This window comes from Lithobates pipiens, unplaced genomic scaffold, assembly GCF_037356315.1.
Source record: "Lithobates pipiens isolate NorthernLeopardFrog02 unplaced genomic scaffold, aLitPip1_a1.2 Scaffold_8, whole genome shotgun sequence".
NCBI classification, from domain to species: Eukaryota; Metazoa; Chordata; class Amphibia; order Anura; family Ranidae; genus Lithobates; species Lithobates pipiens.
The window spans coordinates 113,453,482-113,466,831 of NW_027507903.1; positions in this window are offsets into that span (position 1 = coordinate 113,453,482).

Below are 13,350 nucleotides of genomic sequence, written 5' to 3' on the forward strand. Positions count from 1 at the left end.
CTGTACATCTCTGAGAAGCAAGAGAAGGTCGTCTGCAAATAGCATTATTTTTTCTTCCTCCGCCCTTCTCCTATATCCCTTTATCTCCACATTTGATCTAAGGGACAAGGCGAGGGGCTCAATCGCCAGGGCAAGGAGGAGGGGAGACAGAGGACACCCCTGTCTCATCCCCCTCCTCAGTCGGATCCCTGCAGAGGTAGCATTGTTTATTCTTACCCTTGCTTCCGGTGAGCTATACAACAATTTTAACCATTTTACAAAGACCGGTCCCACCTGGAATTCTTTCAAGACTCTCCACAAGTAGCCTCATTCTAAAGTATCGAAGGCCTTGGTGGCATCCAAAGAGAGGATAGCTCTCTGTCCATCCCGTCCACTGGTATTTGCAGATTTAGATAAACCCGTCTTAGGTTTATGCTCGTAGATCTACCAGGAATAAAGCCCGATTGGTCTGGATGAATTAATTTCTCTATCACTCTGTTTAGTCTAGCCGCCAAGACCTTTGCTAAGATCTTTGCATCTAGGTTCAATAAAGAAATGGGTCTGTACGAAGCAGGGTTAAGGGGGTCCTTGTTTTCTTTCAGTATCACTATTGTAGATTCCATCATAGAGGGGGGAAGCTTCACCTTTGTTATCGACCAGTTAAAAACTTTTAGCAATTCCGGAATTAGCACCTCGCCAAAATGGCGGTAGACCTCCACTGGCAGACCCATCAGGGCCTGGGGATTTTTGTCCCGCCATTTCCTGTACAGTGCGCTGTATCTCTCCCAACGTTATAGGGCCATCAAGAGCTGCTCTATCTTCCTTGGAGAGGGAAGGGATTGTCAATGTCCTAAAAAAATCCTCCATTCCCTCCCTTTCTTCCCCCTCGTTGGAGTGGTATAGGTCCTCATAATAGGCTCTAAACCTCTCCAATATAACTGACTTGTCTGTGGATATCTTACCCTCTATTGTGCTAATCCTTGACACCATAGATGGTGGTGAATTTGTTCTCGCTAGATGTGCCAGCATCCGTCCTACCTGTTCACCTTCCCCGAATGCTATTTGTTTTCGAAAAATACATTTATTTTCAGCTTTCCCTAGCATTATAAGGCGATATTCCTGTTGCGCCTTTACCCATAGCCCCAAATTATCAGGTGTTGGATCCTTTATGTACTGATCTTCTAAATATACTACTCTTGTTGAGGCATGTTCTTCCTTTTCTCTTGATTGTTTTTTAATTTTAGAGATCTGCTGAATCAATAGGCCTCTAAGGTAGGCCTTCAATGTATCCCATACAATCCCCGGCGAAGCCGTGCCCATATTAAAGTTTACATATTCTCTCAATGCATTAAGTACTTCACTTGGTTCTCCCATGAGCTCCAACCAGGAAGGGCTAATCCTCCACCCCGCGGAATGGTTTCTCTCTCCTATATCTAGAAAGGCTATCATTGCTGAATGGTCAGAAAGACTTCTTGGCAGATACTTTATCTTAATAATCTCAAATGAATATGGGGTGTCCGGCGCTACCTATTATCAAAGATGAGTACCACCCTTATTTCCACTAGACACAATATTACCACAAGACAGTAGGTTAATCGTTATAAACTTGTCCTCACCAAAAAATACAATAAACTGTGCATAAAGGGACTACAGAAAATCTTATAAAGTGCTTTGTGCAAGGATAAGTGCTACATATAATACTTGTGAATCACATGCAATTCACACAATTCCCTGTATGTGTTATATTATTCAGCATTCATAAACTACAGAAAATTAGGCTATGGTACAACCTCATGAAAAAACAAAAACAATATGGCTATAAGATTTTTTCTATAGGCACCAGACCCCAAACCTCATGTGCAAAATAGCAAGATCATTTTACCAAATATATGCATATACAATAAATATCAACCAGGGTATTTATATATTATAGAAAGAAAGGGGAAAAAGATTTTTTATATATATTATGTGCATAAAAAATAAATTTAAATCAGAAATAAAAAGTTGTTCAAAAACAACATTAAGCAAACAATAGAGCCAAAAAGTAATAAAACAAAAAAAAGAAAGAAAAAGAAAAAAAACACAAAAAAAGTCTATTAATGTCCACACGTGACAAAAAGGAGAAGAAAAAATAAAAAAATGGAAAAAATCATCAAACAAAATCCTTGATTGTGCAAATCCAGCAGGAATAAGGTGACTTTTGTGCTTGTGACTGAATTCTCCAGGTGACTGTGTGCTCCCCCACAAGGTTCCCCACTCACCAGAATGATACACCCCTGCAGGGGTAATAAGCCTTCAGATCAGTCTTTGTGTGATTCCAAACTTTCAAATCCGTATACGATGCGATTGCTCCAGTTTTCAGGCACCATATGCGCAATCCAAAGAAAGGAGGGAGTCCAATTTAATCCTTGTACAAATTGAAGAAGCGAAGTCAGGTGTGGGCGGTGCCTGGTGAGCGCTGGGTAAGCCGACAGTACAGCAGTGTGTTTATCCCGGAAGACAACTCCCGCGACACCCCTGTCACCGGGATAAACACACTGCTGTACTGTCGGCTTACCCAGCGCTCACCAGGCACCGCCCACACCTGACTTCGCTTCTTCAATTTGTACAAGGATTAAATTGGACTTTGCAAGTGTCTTGGGAGTTATAACCCATAAAGAATAGATAGTAACAAAATATACAAAATAATACAATAATGTAAAGAGGAAGAATATGTATTGGGGAGTAGGAAGGTAGAGGGAAGGGAGAGGGGGTTGGGAAGTGGAAGATGGGAAGAAGGGAGATTTTAGGGTAGTTGTTTCCGTTACATACAGGTAAATCTTGTGTCAGACAAATAGAATCAAGGATGGTTTGCCTCAGGTCTTCTAGGTAGTTTTAAATTTAAGTGTGTCTAAGCACCACACCCCTCTAAAGTATTCATCCATTTTGCATTTTAGTGAAGGCGTCTGAGTATTTAAAGGCGAACCAAGATCTCCATAGCTTATGGAATTTGTCAGTCCTCTCTGAGGCCATTAATACAGTTTCCTCCATCTTGTATACTGATTCCACCTCAAACAACCATTCCCTTATTGTGGGTGAGTGTGTTGATTTCCAGTGTCTTGGAATAATTGCTTTCGCCACATTCAGCATGTGGCGGACAACTGATTTTATTTATGCCTGCCCAAAGAATAGTTGGATATGTGCAGCAAACAGCACTCAGGTGTGAAGTTTATTTCAATCTCTGTTATGGCATGGATCTGAGAGCAAACCCCATCTCAGAAATCCTGTAAAAGCGGACAATCCCACCAGATGTGCAGCATGGTACCCTTGGCAGTGCTACATCTCCAGCAGGTCTCTGTCCCTTCTGGATACCATGCGTGCAGTCTGGCCAGGGTAAAGTACCAATTCGTCAGTACTTTATATGCAGTCTCCTAAGCGCTGGTGCTAATGGAACACTTGTGTGCTAATATCCATGTGTTTCCCCATTGTTCGTCAGTAAAGGTCTTTTTAAGGGCTATTTCCCAGTCCTTCTTGTGCCTACTCAGTTGGCCTTTCCTGTTAGTCTGTAGCCAGTTGTATACCAGAGAAGTTGCTTTGCTCACTAGTTCTCCCATGATGCACAACTGTTCAAACCAAGTCCGCTCTCTCAAAAATTGTTGTCTGTTCGCAGAGCAGTGGACATAGTCATGCAATTGCCTATACTGCCAGTGTGTAAAGTGTTTCGCTTGCAGTTCTGTCTTTAGTTTGTGGAAAGTCTTAAGTCTACTGCTTACTTCGCAATGGGAGATGGTCATAGGTGTCTTATCTTCTTTATGTGGGAAAGATGTCGTAGTATGACCTGACGCAAACGCAAAGTTGTGAATCAGTGGTGTCAAGGGACCCGGAGTGGAGGCCAGATTATATTGTTGTGTCACCATCTGAAAGACTTCTAGAGTTTGTCCTATTGTAGGGTGTAGGGCTAAGTTAGCCGAGCGTGCTTCTTTAGTGACCCATGGGAAGAATCTCAACGGGGTCTTAGTCTGTAGATTTTCTATTCCCACCCAGTCTTTGAAAGATGCATGGCAGGTCCAATCTAGGATCCGTATCAGGTGCGTCGCGTAGTAATAGTGCTTGAAGTGCGGTAGATTAATACCCCCCTCAGCTTTTGGTGAGGTCAGAGTTAACATGCTAATACGTGATTTCTTCCCGATCCAGATGAAGTCTCTCAGTATTGTGGTCAGTTGGGAGAAGAACTTTTTGGGTAGTCTGATAGGCAAGGTGTGGAATAGGTACAGCACCCTAGGTAGTACTGTCATCTTTACTGCCGCCACCCTCCCAAACCATGATAATGGCTTGAGATTCCAGAGTTGGTGGTCCCGACGTAGATTATGTAGAAAGGGATGAAAGTTTTGTGTGTAAAGACTGTCCAGTTCCGGTGTTAGCTATATCCCTGGATATTTGAGCTTAAGGTCTAACCACTTAAAAGGGCAGTTGGATTTGGCATTCTGCAGTTGTCTGGGTTTTAAGGATATATTAAGTGCCTCGGATTTCTCATAAATGATCTTGAAGTTGGAGAGGTATCCAAACAATTCAAAATCTTTCAATAGGTTGGGAATCGATATGTGAGGTTGTGTAAGGACGAATAGAAGATCATCCACGTAAGCGGCTATTTTGTGGTGTGTGGGTCCTAGGGATAAACCTTTGACCGATAAATTTTCATTTATTGTACGTATGCACGGTTCTAGTATGAGGATGAATAGTATTGGGGACAGAGGGCAGCCTTGTCGCATGCCATTGTGTATTTGCCCTGGTTCTGAGAGAGTCCCATTTATTTTTAGTCTAGCTGCCGTGTTTTGGCACAATACCAAGATCCATGACAGTAAGTTGGACTGGAATCCAACCTGCTTGCACACCACGAACATGAAGTCCCATGCCACCCTATCGAAGGCCTGCTCCGCGTCTGTGGACAGGAGAAGGCCCTCGTCAGTGCTCCCTTTGAGTTAGTGTATGAGATTCATGGCCTTGGTGACGTTATCCCGAGCCTCTCTCCCCGGCATGAAGCCCACCTGCTCCAGACCAATGATATCCAGTAAGAGTCTGCTCAATCTCTTTGCGATAATTTTCGACAAAAGTTTTATGTCCAGGTTAAGCAGCGATATCAGCCTATAACTGGAGCAGGATTTGGGATCTTTGTCAGGTTTGGGGAGCACTGTGATATGCGCCAGGCTGAAGGTGGGTGGGAATTCCTGAGGTGTTGTTAGAAAGTTCAGTACGTTTGGGAAGGTAAGAGTTAACAAGGATGCATGGGCCCCCCCATGGGGCTTGGTGAGACTCCATTATGTTACTGGAAGTGAGTTAACAGAGGACTGGTGGAGTGGGTATGACTCTGTATGTCCCTCTGAATGCAACATATATATCTACACAAGTGTAGTGACATGGGACAGAACATCTTTAGGAAGAAAACCTTGCACACTCACTATACAAAAGTGGCTCATCTGAGTCATGGGTCTGCCTTAATGTTTGATTCTTCATATGACCACGGCCTCTGGCCTGGGCATTGGTGAGCAAGCCCTTGGGCAAGGTGTTACCCCACATGCATGGGAGCAGCCAGATCCTGCCCATAGATGGGTCTTTGGCTCCCTTAAAGTGTGATTTCTGCTATACACCTAACTAGCCTTAAAACTGTCCCCTCCCCCCTCCCACCACCTATGCTAACTAAACTCTGTAAGAAAGGTGTAGATAACTATTTTCAGGCCGCTCCAATCTGTTCATGTTCTGGCTATGTTAAATAAACTGCTGAGCTAAAATCTACACCTAATGAGTCAATCAGACTTTTGTGAGGTACCAGAGATGGTTCAGGCTCACAGAAAAAGCTCAATCTCCAGGGAGAGTTCAGACCAGTGGATATCAGCCAGTGGCGGAATTATAGGGGTCACCAAGATCGCCATGGCGACCGGGCCCCTTGCTGCAGGGGGGGCCCAAGGGCCCCCTGCACTTTTCGATAGGAGGGAAGGCTAAGAGGAGCTCCCCGATCATCAGCCGAACTGAAATCGGCACTGTGCGTGAGCTCCTCACATTAGGCTTAGTAGTGAAAGCAGTGTGTGCTCTTTGTCTCCCCCTAGAGTGCAGTACCCGGCAGGAAGAGCCAGGAAGGTAAATGTCTGCCATTTTTTTTAATAATACTATCTACTGTATTTGTGTTTGTATGTGTGTGTCTGTGTGTCTGTGTGAGCATGCTTGTATGAGTGAACATGCTTGTATGTATGTGTGTGTGAGCATGCTTGTATGTATGTGTGTGTGAGCATGCTTGTATGTGCATGTGTGTGAGCATGCTTGTGTGTGTGTGTGTGTGTGTGTGAGCATGCTTGTATGTGCGTGTGAGCATGCTTGTATGTGCGTGTGTGTGTGAGCATGCTTGTGTGTGCGTGAGCATGCTTGTATGTGCGTTTGTATGTGTGTGTGTGTGAGAATGCATGTATGTGTGTGTGCGTGTGTGTGAGCATGTATGTGTGTGTGCGTGTGTGTGAGCATGCATGTATGTGTGTGTGAGCATGCTTGTGTGTGCGTCAGTAGGGATGAGCCGAACACCCCCCTGTTCGGTTCGCACCAGAACCTGCGAACAGACCTAAACTTCGTGTGAACTTTAGAACCCTATTAAAGTCTATGGGACTCGAACGTTCACAATCTAAAGTGCTCATTTTAAAGGGTAATATGCAGGTTACTGTCCTAAAAAGTGTTTGGGGACCCGGGTCCTGCCCCAGGGGACATGGATCAATGCAAAAAAAAGTTTTAAAAAACAGCCGTTTTTTCAGGAGCAGTGATTTTAATAATGATTAAAGTGAAACAATAAAAGTGTAATATTCCTTTAAATTTCGTAGCTGGGGGGTATCTATAGTATGCCTGTGAAGGGGCGCATGTTTCTGGTGCTTAGAACTGTCCCTGCACAAAGTGTCATTTGTGCAGGAAAAAAAGTCTTTTAAAATCACTTGCGGCTATTGTCGGGTCCCGTAATACAGAGAACACTCAATGAGTGTTCTCTGCATTAGCCGACAATTCATTCATTCATTGATAAAAAAAAGAAAAAAGAAAAGAAAAAAAGCGTGGGGGTTCCCCTAAATTCAATTACCAGGCCCTTCAGGTCTGATATGGATATTAAGGGGAACCCCGTGTCAAATGTAAAAAAAAAATTGACGTGGGGGTCCCCCTAAATATCCATAACCAGACCCTTCAGGTCTGATATGGATATTAAGGGGAACCCCGCATCAAATTAAAAAAAAATTGACGTGGGGGTCCCCCTAAAAATCCATATCAGTCCCTTTATCCGAGCACGCAACCTGGCAGGCCGCAGGAAAAGAGGGGGGGGACGAGAGAGCGCCCCCCCCTCCCTCCTGAACCGTACCAGGCCACATACCCTCAACATTGGGAGGATGCTTTGGGGGTCTGTGACCCCTCAAAGCACCTTGTCCCCATGTTGATGAGGACAAGGGCCTCATCCTCACAACCCTGGCCGTTGGTTGTGAGGGTCTGCGGGCGGGTGGCTTATCAGAATCTGGAAGCCCCTTTAACTAGGGGACCCCCAGATCCCGGCCCCTCCCCTGTTTGAAATGGTAAGGGGGTACAAAAGTACCCCTACCATTTCACAAAGAAAGTGTCCAAATGGTTAAATAAGACAAACACACTTTTGAAAAATTCCTTTATTAAAAATAAAAAAAAGATTCCAGCGGTGCTAATCCACTCTTGCTATCCAGCGACGGGTCTCCGGGGTCCAGCGATGGATGATCATATCCAGCGAGGGGGATCTCTCAGTCCAGCGCTGTCCATACATCCTTCTTCTGTCTCCACTCCGGAGACACTACAGAGATCCCAGCGCTGACGTTTCTTATATTAGGAGGGCGGGGCCACCCGTCACCTGACCCCGCCCCTCTGATGCTGGAGAGGGAAGCCAGGGGTTCCCCAGTGACGTGTGGGTGACCCCGCCCCCTCTGATGTAACGCAGGTTTCCGTTACATCAGAGGGGGCGGGGTCACCCATACGTCACTGGGGAACCCCTGGCTCCCTTCACCAGCGTCAGAGGGGGCGGGGTCAGGTGACGGGTGGCCCGCCCTCCTAATATAAGAAACGTCAGCGCTGGGCTCTCTGCAGTGTCTCCGGAGTGGAGACAGAAGAAGGATGTATGGACAGCGCTGGACTGAGAGATCCCCCGTCGCTGGATATGATCATCCATCGCTGGACCCCGGAGACCCGTCGCTGGATAGCAAGAGTGGATTAGCACCGCTGGAATCTTTTTTTTATTTTTTTTATTTTTAATAAAGGAATTTTTCAAAAGTGTGTTTGTCTTATTTAACCATTTTGACACTTTCTTTGTGAAATGGTAGGGGTACTTTTGTACCCCCTTACCATTTCAAACCGGGGGGGGGCTGGGATCTGGGGGTCCCCTTGTTAAAGGGGGCTTCCAGATTCTGATAAGCCCCCCGCCCGCAGACCCTCACAACCAACGGCCAGGGTTGTGAGGATGAGGCCCTTGTCCTCATCAACATGGGGACAAGGTGCTTTGAGGGGTCACAGACCCCCAAAGCATCCTCCCAATGTTGAGGGTATGTGGCCTGGTATGGTTCAGGAGGGAGGGGGGGCGCTCTCTCGTTCCCCCCTCTTTTCCTGCGGCCTGCCAGGTTGCGTGCTCGGATAAAGGGTCTGATATGGATTTTTAGGGGGACCCCACGTCAATTTTTTTTTAAATTTGATGCAGGGTTCCCCTTAATATCCATATCAGACCTGAAGGGTCTGGTTATGGATATTTAGGGGGACCCCCACGTCAATTTTTTTTTTAATTTGACACGGGGTTCCCCTTAATATCCATGTCAGACCTGAAGGGCCTGGTAATTGAATTTAGGGGAACCCCCACGCTTTTTATTTTTTTTTATTTTTATTTTTTTATCAATGAATGAATGAATTGTCGGCTAATGCAGAGAACACTCATTGAGTGTTCTCTGTATTACGGGACCCGACAATAGCCGCAAGTGATTTTAAAAGACTTTTTTTCCTGCACAAATGACAATTTGTGCAGGGACAGTTCTAAGCACCAGAAACATGCGCCCCTTCACAGGCATACTATAGATACCCCCCAGCTACGAAATTTAAAGGAATATTACACTTTTATTGTTTCACTTTAATCATTATTAAAATCACTGCTCCTGAAAAAACGGCCGTTTTTAAAACTTTTTTTTGCATTGATCCATGTCCCCTGGGGCAGGACCCGAGTCCCCAAACACTTTTTAGGACAGTAACCTGCATATTACCCTTTAAAATTAGCACTTTAGATTTCTCCCATAGACTTGTATAGGGAGTTCCGGCTTTTCGAATTTGCTGCGAACAGCCCAAATTGTTCACTGTTCGCTGAACAGGCGAACAGGCAATGTTCGAGTAGAACATGAGTTTGACTCGAACTCGAAGCTCATCCCTATGCGTGAGCATGCTTGTATGTGCGTGTGTGAGCATGCTTGTATGTGCGTGTGTGAGCATGCTTGTATGTTTGTGAGCATGCATGTATGTGTGTGTGTGTGAGCATGCATGTATGTGTGTGAGCATGCATGTATGTGTGTGTGTGAGCATGCATGTATGTGTGTGTGAGCATGCTTGTATGTGTGTGTGTGTGCGAGCATGCTTGTATGTGTGTGTGTGTGTGCGAGCATGCTTGTATGTGTGTGTGTGAGCATTAACGTGTGTGTGTGTGAGCATTAATGTATGTTTGTTTGTGTGAGCATGCTTGTATGTGTGCGTGTGAGCATGCTTGTATGTGTGTGAGTGTGTGTGAGCATGCTTGTATGTGTGTGTGTGTGTGTGTGTGAGAGCATGCATGTATATGTGTGTGTGTGTTCATATATGTATGTGTATGTATGCATGTGTGTGTGCATGTGTTTATCAGTGGCGGTGCATCCAAAAGGATGCACAGGTTCCACCCCCTCTATGACCAAAGGATAGACTCATGCATAGCATAGCATGAATCTATCCATGGCCACCGCTGCCACCCCCATATTTAGGTGTCTGGTCCCTTTTGGGGTGCCGGGTGCCTGAATTACAGCGGCGGGGGGGGGGGGGTGTTTTTGCAGCACCTGATTAGAGCCATGGGCTATAATAGGCTTCAAAATAGGTGAACTGCGAGCGCCATGCTTGACGCTCACAGTCTACCCAGGTGTGTTAGAAAAGTGAATTAATATTCACTTTCCTAACACTGAACGGCCTCTCCACCAATCACCCGATTGGCTGAAACGATAGACACAGCTATTGGACGCCCATCAGGAGGAGAGGACGGGAGATGAGGATGGCAGTAGCTGCATGGAGGACCCCGCTCATGGCCGTTACCCGCTGCCCCACCAAGACAGGGTAAGTGGTGGGCAGACAGTGAGCGGGCGGTGGGGATTCACAGTGGCAGCATTTGATGGGCACACCAACAGCATTTGATGTGCACAGTAGCAGCATTTGATGGGCACAGTGGCAGCATTTGATGGGTACACTGGCAGCATTTGATGGGCACAGCGGTGGCATTTGATGGGCACAGCGGTGGCATTTGATGGGCACAGCGGCAGAGTTTGATGGGCACAGTAGTGACATTTGATGGTACAGTGGTGGCATTAGATGGTACAGTGGTGGCGTTTGATGGGCACAGTGGCTGTAATTGATGTTTTTTAAATCGGTTCCTTTATATGCAGCCACCCACTTGGGACTGGGCCCTGGTGTTCCACCATCGGGCTTGGAGAAAAGAGCCCTGTCCGGAGGTCGGGGGGGGGGGGGGGGGCCCGCCATGGTTTCCTGCATCGGGGCCCTGAAGGTTCTAGTTACGCCACTGATATCAGCAGATAGGACAATGTATAGGGCAGACAGCCCAACCATAGAGTCATTTCATATGGAATAGGTAAAATGTAATAAAAAAATATGAGGGTTACACTCACATTAGTAAAACAATAACAGCGGAATCAGCTAGAGTTCTGGACGCGTTTTGCCTCAACGGGCATCATCTAGGGTCCTGTTCCACTGAATTTGCTGAACAGCAACTCTATTCCTGTTAAAAGTGAGTGTAGAGTAGTAAAATACAAATGTAGATGTAGTGTAAATACAACTCTACATACTCACACACAGGGGCGTTTCTTAACCACTTCAGCCTCGGACCAATAAATACCTTAACCACTTCCCACCCGGCCAATGCGTATATACGGCCGGGTGGGAGCCGCCTGCTCCTGATAGGACGTTTGGGAACGTCATTCAGGAGCAGCGGGATCGCGCGCGCGCGCGCCCGCGCAGCGGCGCGATCCCGATGTGCTCGTGTCACCCGGACACGGCACATCTCAGATCGGCAGGAGGGCTCTGTGATTGGCCCTCCTGATCACATGACGGCCGTGTCCAATCACGGCCGTCATGTGATGTAAACAAACAGCCGGTTGCTAGGCAATCGGCTCTCCTCTCCTCACACGGAAGTCACCGCTGAGGAGAAGAGAGCAGATCGCTGCAGCCGGCTGATGATCAGTGAGTATGGGCTGCTTTTTACAGCTTTTTACTCACTGATCATCAGTGTAGTGTACACACACAACACACCACACAGTACAAACACAGTCCCCACATATGTCCCCAAAACACACATGTCCCCAAAACATACATGTCCCCAAATAATAAAAACACATGTCCCTAATAATAAAAACATGTCCCCCACATATGTCCCACTAAAATCACATGTCCCAATGATTATCTGCACACATATGTACGTGATCACCTGCACACATATGTACATGATCATTTGCGTACATATGTCCGTGATCACACAAACCAATTATTATACACTTAACGGAATTTTTTTTACCAAAAACATGTAGCAGAATACATTTTGGCTTAAATTTATGACAAAATTTGATTTTATTGGATTTCTTTTCAAATAGAAAAAAGAAAATATAGTTTTTTTTCCAAATTTCCGCTATTTTTGCGCTTATATCGCAAAAAAAAAAAAACGGAGTCGTGAATAAATAACACCAAAATAAAGCTCTATTTGTGCGAAAAAAATGATAACAATTTCATTTGGGTACAGTGTAGCATGACCGCGCAATTGTCACTGAAAGAGCAAGAGCGCTGAAAGCTGAAAATTGGGCTGGGAAGGAAGGGGGTGAAAGTGCCCTGTATTGTAGTGGTTAAAATGGAAGTAAACCCTTCCAAACAACTTTGACCTACAGGTAAGCCTAGATTAAGGCTTACCTGTAGGTCCAAGTAATATCTCCTAAACCTATATGGTTTAGGAGATATTTGCCCGAAAATGGGCACCGCTGTCTACGGCGCATGCGCCGTAGACAGCGGCGCGCAGGCGCACTAAATGCGGCAAGTCCAAGAATGGATTTGCCAAATTTGTCTACTCCCGTGCGCATGCGCGGGAGTGACGTCATCGCGGCTCCGGCGAATGGCAGCGTCGGAGCTCCGAGACGCGACTCCCGTGCGCATGCGCGGGAGTGACGTCATCGCGGCTTCTCCGCTGTCATTCGTCGGAGCTGCGAGAGACGCCACAACCAAGATGGATGCGGCGGACTACAGGTAACAGCGGCGACTTCGCTGGCTCCTGTGTCAGGTAAGTGACACATAATGAGCTACTATGCGATGCATAGTAGTCCATTATGCTTTACCTTTGCAGGGAAAAAAAGAGGAAGTAAACCCATCAGGGTTTACTTCCTCTTTAAGGACCAGAGGTCTTTTTGCAATTTCGCACTGCGCTGCTTTAACTGGTAATTGCGCGGTCATGCAATATTGCACCCAAACGAAATTTGCGTCCTTTTCTTCCCACAAATAGAGCTTTCTTTTGATGGTATTTGATTGCCTCTGCGATTTTTTTTTTTTTGCGATATAAATGGAAAAAGAGCGAAAATTTTGAAAAAAAAAGATATTTTCTTCTTTTTGTTATAAGAAAAATCGAATAAACTAAATTTTAGTCATACATTGAGGGCAAAATTTATTCAGCCACATGTCTTTAGTAAAAAAAATGTCAATAAGCGAATATTTTTTGGTTTGCGCAAAAGTTATAGCGTCTACAAACTAGAGTACATTTTCTGGAATTTACACAGCTTTTAATTTATGACTGCCGATCTCATTTCTTGAGGTGCTAAAATGGCAGGGCAGTACAAATCCCCCCCAAATGACCCCATTTTGGAAAGTAGACACCCCAAGGAAATTGCTGATGGGTATGTTGAGCCCATTGAATATTTTTTTTTTTTGTCCTAAGGGATTGAATAATGACAAAAAAAAAAAAAAAAAATTTTTTTACAAAAAGTTGTCACTAAATGATATATTGCTCACACATGCCATGGTTATATGTGGAATTGCACCCCAAAATACATTCTGCTGCTTCTCCCGAGTACGGGGATACCACATGTGTGGGACTTTTTGGGA